The sequence below is a fragment of the Sorex araneus genome, chromosome X, assembly GCF_027595985.1.
Source record: "Sorex araneus isolate mSorAra2 chromosome X, mSorAra2.pri, whole genome shotgun sequence".
Lineage (NCBI taxonomy): Eukaryota > Metazoa > Chordata > Mammalia > Eulipotyphla > Soricidae > Sorex > Sorex araneus.
The window spans coordinates 232,354,068-232,362,618 of record NC_073313.1 but is presented as its reverse complement, the minus strand read 5'-3'; positions in this window follow the sequence as shown (position 1 = coordinate 232,362,618).

The window sequence follows — 8,551 nt, the reverse complement described above, 5'->3', positions numbered from 1 at the left end:
CTGTATAAAGTCCAGGGAAAATTCTGCCAGAAATTGCATAGCCCAGCTCACAGTCCCAGTGCATTGCTGTAAGAAGTCTCTGGAATCAAAGTCTTCAGGTGCAGAGGGTCCGTTTCACTCTCAGCAGCTCTGAATTTATCTGGGCCGAGGGCATGCCAATTACACCCACTTCCCATGAGTCCCTAGGAGCCCCAAGTGTAAAAATCGAATACCTCTGGGTTAGAAGACTTAGAAGATGGCTCCTGCCATGTGGATTCTGCCGCCGCCGCCATTTTCCGTACAGGAAGACAGGGTGGGGAGGAAAGACCCACCCCCGGGCAGCACAGAGTTGCAGCCCACTTCGCAGTCCCAGTGCATTGCTATTAGAAGCTGCACTGGATGCCCAAATGTGTTAGATCTCTGGAGTCAAAATCTTTAGGCACAGAGGGTCCGAAATTTGCATGTAAGTGGAGCAACATGCAAAGTATCATGCTAAGTGAAATGAGTCAGAAAGAGAGGGGCAGGCATAGAAAGATTGCACAAATCTGTGGTATATAAAATAACAGAATGGGGGGGTCGGAGTGATAGCATAGCAGGTAGGGCGTTTGCCTTGCACGCGGCCGACCCGGGTTCAAATCCCAGCATCCCATATGGTCCCCTGAGCACCGCCAGGAGTAATTTCTGAGTGCAGAGCCAGGAGTAACCCCTGTGCATCGCCAGGTGTGACCCAAAAACCAAAAAAAAATAATAACAGAATGGGAGACTAACACCCAAAAGTAGTACAGATAAAAACCAGGAGGTTTGCTCCACGGCTTGGAAACTGGCCTCACATGCTGGAGGAGAGGGCAGCTCAGATAGAGAAGGGAACACCCAGTAAAGGATATTGAGAGGACCCATTTGGGTTGAAAGATGCGTGCCAAAAGTAGACTATAGACTGAATATGATGGCCACTCAATACCTCTATTGCAAATCACAACACCCAAAAGGAGAGAGGAAGCAAAAGGGAATGCCCCAGCACAGAGGCGGGGCAGGGTGGAGGGGATGGGTTGAGGGTGATGGGAGGGATGCTAGGACCATTGGTGGTGGAAAATGGACACTGGTGGAGGGATGTGTACTCGATCATTGTATGACTGAAACGCAAGCACTTAAGTCTGTAAACTTGTAACTGTACCTCACGGTGATTCACTAATTTAAAAATAAATTCTGAATTTATTTTCACAAAAGACACATTAATAAAGGCTTTGGAATGATGGGGAAAACGTATTAGATGGAATAAATGTAAAAATCTGGAGGAAAGCTAGAAAGATTTGGGAAATAATCTAGCAAGAAATGATGCTAATTTATGCTAAACAGTAAAGATGGAAAGAAAAGATTAATTTTAGGACATATTTTGTAGGTATAAAAGATAGAAATGGCTATTGAGTGGATGTGAATGTCTAATAAAGGAGGAGTAATGCTCAGGGAAACTAAAGAACTCAATAATGATACCAGGTTTCTTGGAAAAGTAACAGATGGCAGTGGGGTATCTAAGATTGCCCAGGAGACAACTCCGGTGAACAGTGGGTTTCAGAAGTGAAATTATGACATTATAGACACAAATGAACCTGCCTCAGAAAAGAGAGAGATAGTTTGGAAATCAAAATGTGATGCACAAAGGAGTCTTTAATGGCCTTATATTTCAAAGAGAAGTATAAAATAAAGATTAAAATAGAATATTTACATGTTTAATATGACAATAAGAATACTGTCACTTGTCACTTGTCATCCCATAGATCTTTGATTTCCTCAAGTGGGTGCCAGTAACATCTCCATTTATCCCTGTCACATGCTAGTGTAGTCCAATGGTATCTGCTTGCTCCAGGAACACGAAGAGCCTCAAACTATTCCTTCAGGGTTTTGACAAAGAAGTCTGACCATCTCATAGGTGGGCGGCCATGAGATCATTGACATCCCATGAATCCAGTCAGTAACAACTCTAGTCCAGTGGCCATCTCTAAATTGCATTATGTTTCTGGCCCATCTGATTTTCGATGCTATGGCAAACGAGACAGTGTCCCTGATTTTTGACTATTGATGGAGCTGAGAACTCCTGTTTCCTTCTCTCACTTGTATGAAACTTGATACGCCAAGCATAGCTTTTTCAATTCCTCTTTGGGATACCCGAATTGCATTCTCATCCTGTTTTCCTAGGGCCCAGGTCTCTGAGACATATGTTAGTGCAGGTGGAGTAAAAAAGATGTGCCCAGAGCTGGAGGTTCTTTGTTCTCTCCACCATTTCTTCGACACTATTAAAGGTGTTCCATGTTGCTCTGTTCCTCCTGCGCAGTTCTGGCCCAAATTGTTGCTCATGTTGAGTTCTTGACCCAGGTACACATAGCTCCTGCATTCAGAGATGTTTATTCCATTGAAAGCAAATGGAATGTCAGGGACTAGTTCATTTTTCATGAACATTGTTTTGGTGAGATTCAGCTGCAGTCTGACCTTTCCACACTCCTGGTCAAAGTCGGCCAGCATTTGTGCCACTTGGCCAATGTTTGGTGCTATTAGAACAATGTCATCAGCGAAGTCGAGGTGGTGTAGTTGCCGACCATCTATCTTCACTCCCATTTCTTCCCATTCCAGTCATCACATGATGTTCTTGAGGGTGGCAATGAAGAGTTTCAGTGAAATGGTATCACCCTGCCGAACCCCTCTCTTTACGTCGATGATCACTTCCTTGTAAAAAGGTGAGATGGTGGTGGTGAATCCGTAATATGGCTTGTGAAGGATCTTGATGTACTGAGATAGAGCGCCCTGTTTGGCTAGGGCTTCATGACCGCTTCAGTCTCAACAGGATCAAAGGCCTTCTTTAAATCGATGAATGTTAGACAGAGCAGCATCTTGAACTCTCGTGAAACTTCAATGAGTTTGGTCACTGTGTGAATATGGTCAATTGTGCTGAATCCTTTTTAGAACCCTGTTTGCTCACATGGTTGTCCTTCGTCTAGTGTTCTGCCAATCCTATTCAGGATGACTTGAGTGAATAACTTGTAGATGATGTACAACAGGTATATTGGACGATAGTTGCAAATGTCATGAATGTCTCCCTTCTTGTACAACAGAACGGTCCTGCTGGTTTTCCATTGGGACGGAACCTTGCATATGGTCAGGTAGCATGTGAAAAGCTGAGCCAGTGTATTGATGAATACTGGTGGCAGATTCTTCAGGTGTTCGGGTCTGACCTTGTCTGGATCAGGTGCTATACGTGTCTTTACCGACGAAATGGTGTTACGGATTTCGGAAGGGAGGATGTTGGGAACAACATATCCATCCTTCGGAATTTGGTATGTGAGCAGGTGGATGGGGCCATCGAAGACATCTGAGTAGAAGTCGTGAATAATCCTCTCCATTGCCCTTCTGGAAGATGTGATAGATCCATCAGGACATCAGAGGGCAGTCATCTTAGTCCTGTAGTTGGCGAAGGGCAGGCAAGCATTGCGAATACTTTTCCTAGCTTCTGCCACATCAGCCAACACTGCTTCTCTTCTCTCTTTGAGGTCTTCTTTTATTGCTTCTCTGCACAGCTTTGCAAGCTGGGACATTAGCTTGTGATTGCCTGAGGCTTGTGCCAAACAGTACAGTAGCAGTAACTGATTGATAGAGGCAAAAGTCCTCAGAAACAGAAAGAGAAATCAGAGAAAATTTGTGCTGAACCTAGACATTTAAATATATTTTTAATACATGACAGCATTGGAAGCATCCATTGAAGACTTGATGATGCAAGCACAGAAGATCAAGTACGACATCATTGGTCTGACATACATGTGAAGGCATTGATCACATCATGCCATTTTTGACACTGGAGAAGAACTGTTCCTCAGAACATGCAACAACAGAGGCGTTGGTTGCGTAGGTGGCCTTGTCAACATGAACTTCGCCATGAGCATTGATTCATTCAAATGCCTAACAACCTGAATCGAACAATTACACTTAAATAGATGTGGCTCACTGCCGGCAGTTTCTATCTTCATCATCTACACACCAACATCCAACTGTGATGAAGAATTAATTGAGAAGTTCTAATAGAGCTGGAGAAGTTCTATAAAGAAGACCACCTTCTACAAGATCATTGTCGGTGATTTTAACGCCAAGATAGGACTGAGAAGGTTGCCCGAAGAACTCCACATTGGGACCCATGGCCTAGAATGGAATGAACAGGATGAGAGACTGTCTGAATTCATCATGTCGACCAAGACCATCCATGGTAACTCACAGTTCCAGAAGGCCAAATCTAAACATTGGACATGGGAGTCTCCTGGTGGACAGTTCCACAATGAAATTGACCACATCATATTCAATCGAAGGTTTTGCCTGACCGATGTTGCTGTTGTCCCAAAATTCCAAACGGGATTGGCCACCGTCTCCTTCATGCAAAATTCTACTTCACAGAGCGGAGAGAAAGGACTGCAAAGTTTAAGTTTAAGAAGAGAACTCCCAGTATGACCACTAACTGGGAGCTCTTTGGCACTATTGCAGCAAGGTGGGAACATGCCATCGTTGACAACATCTATGAGGAATACAATCCACTGGTTCAGTACCTCCATGATGTGGGAGGAATGCCGAGAGTGAGAAAGCCAACCATTTTCAGAGGATGGCCCTTGAATCATTAAATGTGACTTCAATTGCTAAGGACATCCATTGTATTACTTTGTGAGCACATGTACATAAACAAACTCACCTCCCCCCTTTTTGTGCCCTCTCTCTACCCTGTAGCTCCTTACCCATGATTGGCTGATATAGAATTATGAAATTCTACTCTCTGATTCAACTGGGGACAAGCACTGTGGGGTCAGGCTTCAAACTTGAACTGTATCTTTGCGTGACTTTTTACCCGTTGCTTTCTTACCTCTTTCACTCTGATTGATTTTCTTGGGTTTACTGTTGCCCTGGCATATGTCTCCTGGTCTCAGGGTCTGAATCTGAGAAATTTGTCATGGTGTACTTTTTAATGATATAATAGAGTATCAAGAATTAGAATAGTAGATTCAAAAAAAAACTAGCCTCGTAAAAGGAACTGAGACTTGCAAAAGCAAACAGCAAAAGCTATGTCTGCAAAAGGAAATCAAATAAGAATTAATTAGAAATTTTTATTTTTTTGTTTGTTTTATTGGACACACCTGGCAGGGCTAAGGTCTGCTCTTGGCTCTGTGCTTTGGAATCATTCCTGGTGGAGCCTGGGGTCCCATATGAGGTGCTGAAGATTGAACCAGGGTCGACCATGTGCAAGCAAGTGCATAACCCCTGTGGTATCTCTCCAGCCCAGAAATTACTGTATCACTGTCATCCCATTGCTCATTGATTTGCTCGAGCAGGCACAGTAATGTCTCCATTGTGAGACTTGTACTGTTTATGGCATATCAGATATTCCATGGGTAGCTTGCCAGGCTCTGCCATGCGGGCCAGGAATACCTAGGTAATTTTATAATGTAAATAGTTACATTAAGGAAGCGATCCCTGTTTTGACCCTATATTAGTCTCTTAAGGAAAATAATTTCTTCAGAATGGAATTAGTAAAGAAATATTCATTGAGAAAATAGTGAAGGTGATATGGCCGAGAAGAATTGAGGCAGAAACCTACCAGTTTCAATTCTTCCCCATTTCAAGCCTCAGGCAGGTTCTAATAAAAACTTAAAATATTTTTTCAAGATGTGATCTCATAAACACCTGTGGATCTTCAAGAAATCATGAAGAAAGGGAAATTACTTGGAAAATGGAGCTGTAAAATGTGTCCTTGATTTGCAAAAAAGGGAAAAATATATAATGGCAAATTTGTTGCCTTCTTCCAAACATAAAGAATGGATAATCAAAGAGACACATATTTAGGAAAGAATGCAATGATTACCAGGTGCTTATACTGGGTCACCGAAAACTTTCATTACAAAGAGCTTTTTGTTTTATTATTTTGGTTGGATTATTGAATAAAGTAGTCTCAGGATAGTGAGTATTATCCATAAGATTAGTCAAGTGTCAAATAAAGTTAGACATGATTGCCTAGTGCTAAACAAGAGGAAACATCACCTGATGATTGTATTCAGAGATGAAAATGCTGGTTAATGAGTGGAGATCAACCCAGAAAACAAGAAATTTTGGGAATGTGCTACTGAGAACTTTCATTCCTTCAGTAATTTTGATGGCTAGCACAATTTCCTGTGCTTCGGCTTTCCCATTTCTAAATTTATGCCATACTTGCTTTCCGATACCCAATGCCGATACTCCCACCTCTAATAGATCTCTTAACAGAAGAGTGGCATTCATACACACTCCAGCACAGTCCTGGGTTCTTCGATCATTGCCAACTTACCAACATCTTTTCTTTTTCCTCCCTTATTATTCTAGGCCATGGAGTTTATTTGAAAAAAATTACAAACCTATGACTCCCCATTACTCCAAGGATGTCCTTCCTTGGAGTAATTCTTACTTTTCCTAAGCTTTCTAATCTGAGTGACACCATTTACTGAAAGTATACTTGATAACTATGTTTCCCTTAGTCTGTATTTTAATTTACATTAATTCACAAAATCTTTTTTATTATCTTCTAAAGCTTTCACCTTCTTAAAATTCTAAATCCTATCCTCTTATCTAATCTATCATTATCTCTATTGCAATTTAGTCTTTATTAACTATTACCTGAAATGCTATAACAACCTCCTACTTGACTTCTCCAATTCCAGATTTCTGTCCCCCAATTGATCATCCGACCTGTTGCCAGTAGCATTCTCATTAACTAGACATCTTGTCAGGTTATTCCCTTTGGTTGAAAATTCCTTAGTTTCTAAAGAGTTAAGTTCAAATTTCTTAACAGTGGTGGCCATTGTAAGCAATGCTAAGTTTTCCAATGTTAACTTACTTCTTTCGTTTCAGGTCTCATGCTTCCCATGTCTATGTCAAAGGAGCAAATGAACGCTTTGAGAAAAAGGATCTCACTTATTCTGTTATTTCTTACCTAGCACAAAACTAACCCTACAGAGTAGTAGTCTTCAACCACCAGCTCGTGGACCAATTCTAGTTCACAGTTGTGTAGAAATGTAGAAAACAAATTGCCGGTTCATGAACTGGTATACAGGACAGGTGCTGATCTGTAAAGTTAAAAAAAAAAAACAAAAAACTGAAGAATGCTGACACAGTAGATGCTTTGTACAGAAGCTATAAAACAGAAAAAAGTAATCAGGATTCAACTATGGAAAGCATAGCTCCAATATGACAAAAGAAAATCCAGAAAGATCATGAATACAATTAGTTCTAACAGAAGCCTATGATTGAAAATTCACCTGCAACAACAGAATAAAGGTGGGCTCTTTTATTCTCAGCTATAATGGAGGACAAAATTAGGGGAGGGGTGTAGATAGCTGGTATCTACCTGTATAGTTGATAGAGGAGTCAACATTTGTTGAAACACCAGGTCATACCACTAGAGGCATTGAAGAAAAGATAATAGATAAAATACTTTCACAGTGATCTGGGACTTTGTAGGGACACTATGCCAGCAGTAGTGCCATCGGGAGATGAAGGGTCTGGAAAACATGCTGTATGTTTAACTGGGAATGTTTAATCTAGCAAAGAGAAAACTTAATGGAGCCATTATTGTTCTCTTAAATGTTTGCAGAACTGTTGTGTGGAAGAGTGATTGATGTCAGCTGAGTTCTTTTGAGGGCAACACTAGCTTGAATGAGATGAAGTTATAGGGTAAATGACTTCATTCCTGTATAATGAAGACGTTTCAATCAATGAGAGTTATTAAAAAAAATAAATGGGCTGTTTGTCTGAGTGTCTTGAAAACTGGAAGTGTTCAGGCAACAGTTGAATGACAATATGTCAGCAATATTAGAAAGGGAATTCTAGAAAACCTCAAGCATTTTTTTCCCAACTCTAAGATTCTGCAGTCCTCTATTTTATTTTTAGTGAAGTGTTACAGAATCCACTGAGGAAATCCATTTGGAAACGTTCAGGAATAGTGAAAGGTAAAAACCCCAGGCCTCTAACTAAACTTGTCTAAAAGGCAACCCCTAACCTCTTCGGTGAAGGCCCGTGTTTTGTTTCTTGGTTTTGAGGCCTTGAGCACCCAGGGGTTGCTTGTGGCAAGAAAGAATCATAGATATGATTAAGATCTTTGTGGTTAAGCTCAGGATTAGAATTAGTAAACTTTTGTGAAAAAAAATTTTTGTAAATCATGATCAAGAAGCTAAGGAAAAATTAGAATGTCCAAGTGGAAGAGACAACCAACCCATGAATTCTCCTGGTTTGTTACAAGTGAAAAGTAAAACTTGGCAAAGTGGAAGCATTTGTCATTACCTCTGAGATCCAGTAGTTGAACTTCTTCACTAGGTTCCTCTCTAAATCCTTGACTGCTTTGTGCCTTGTTTTCCCTAACAACAAATTGTGGAAACAAAGAGACATCACCACTCACCAGAGACCTGGGATTTAGGAGTTAATGTCTGCAAAGCATTTTGAGCTTGTTGGAAGAAAGGCGCTAGATAAATACAAAGTGTTGTTGTTATTATAGGGAAGAAAAAGTAACTGTTAGCTCAGGGTCTAT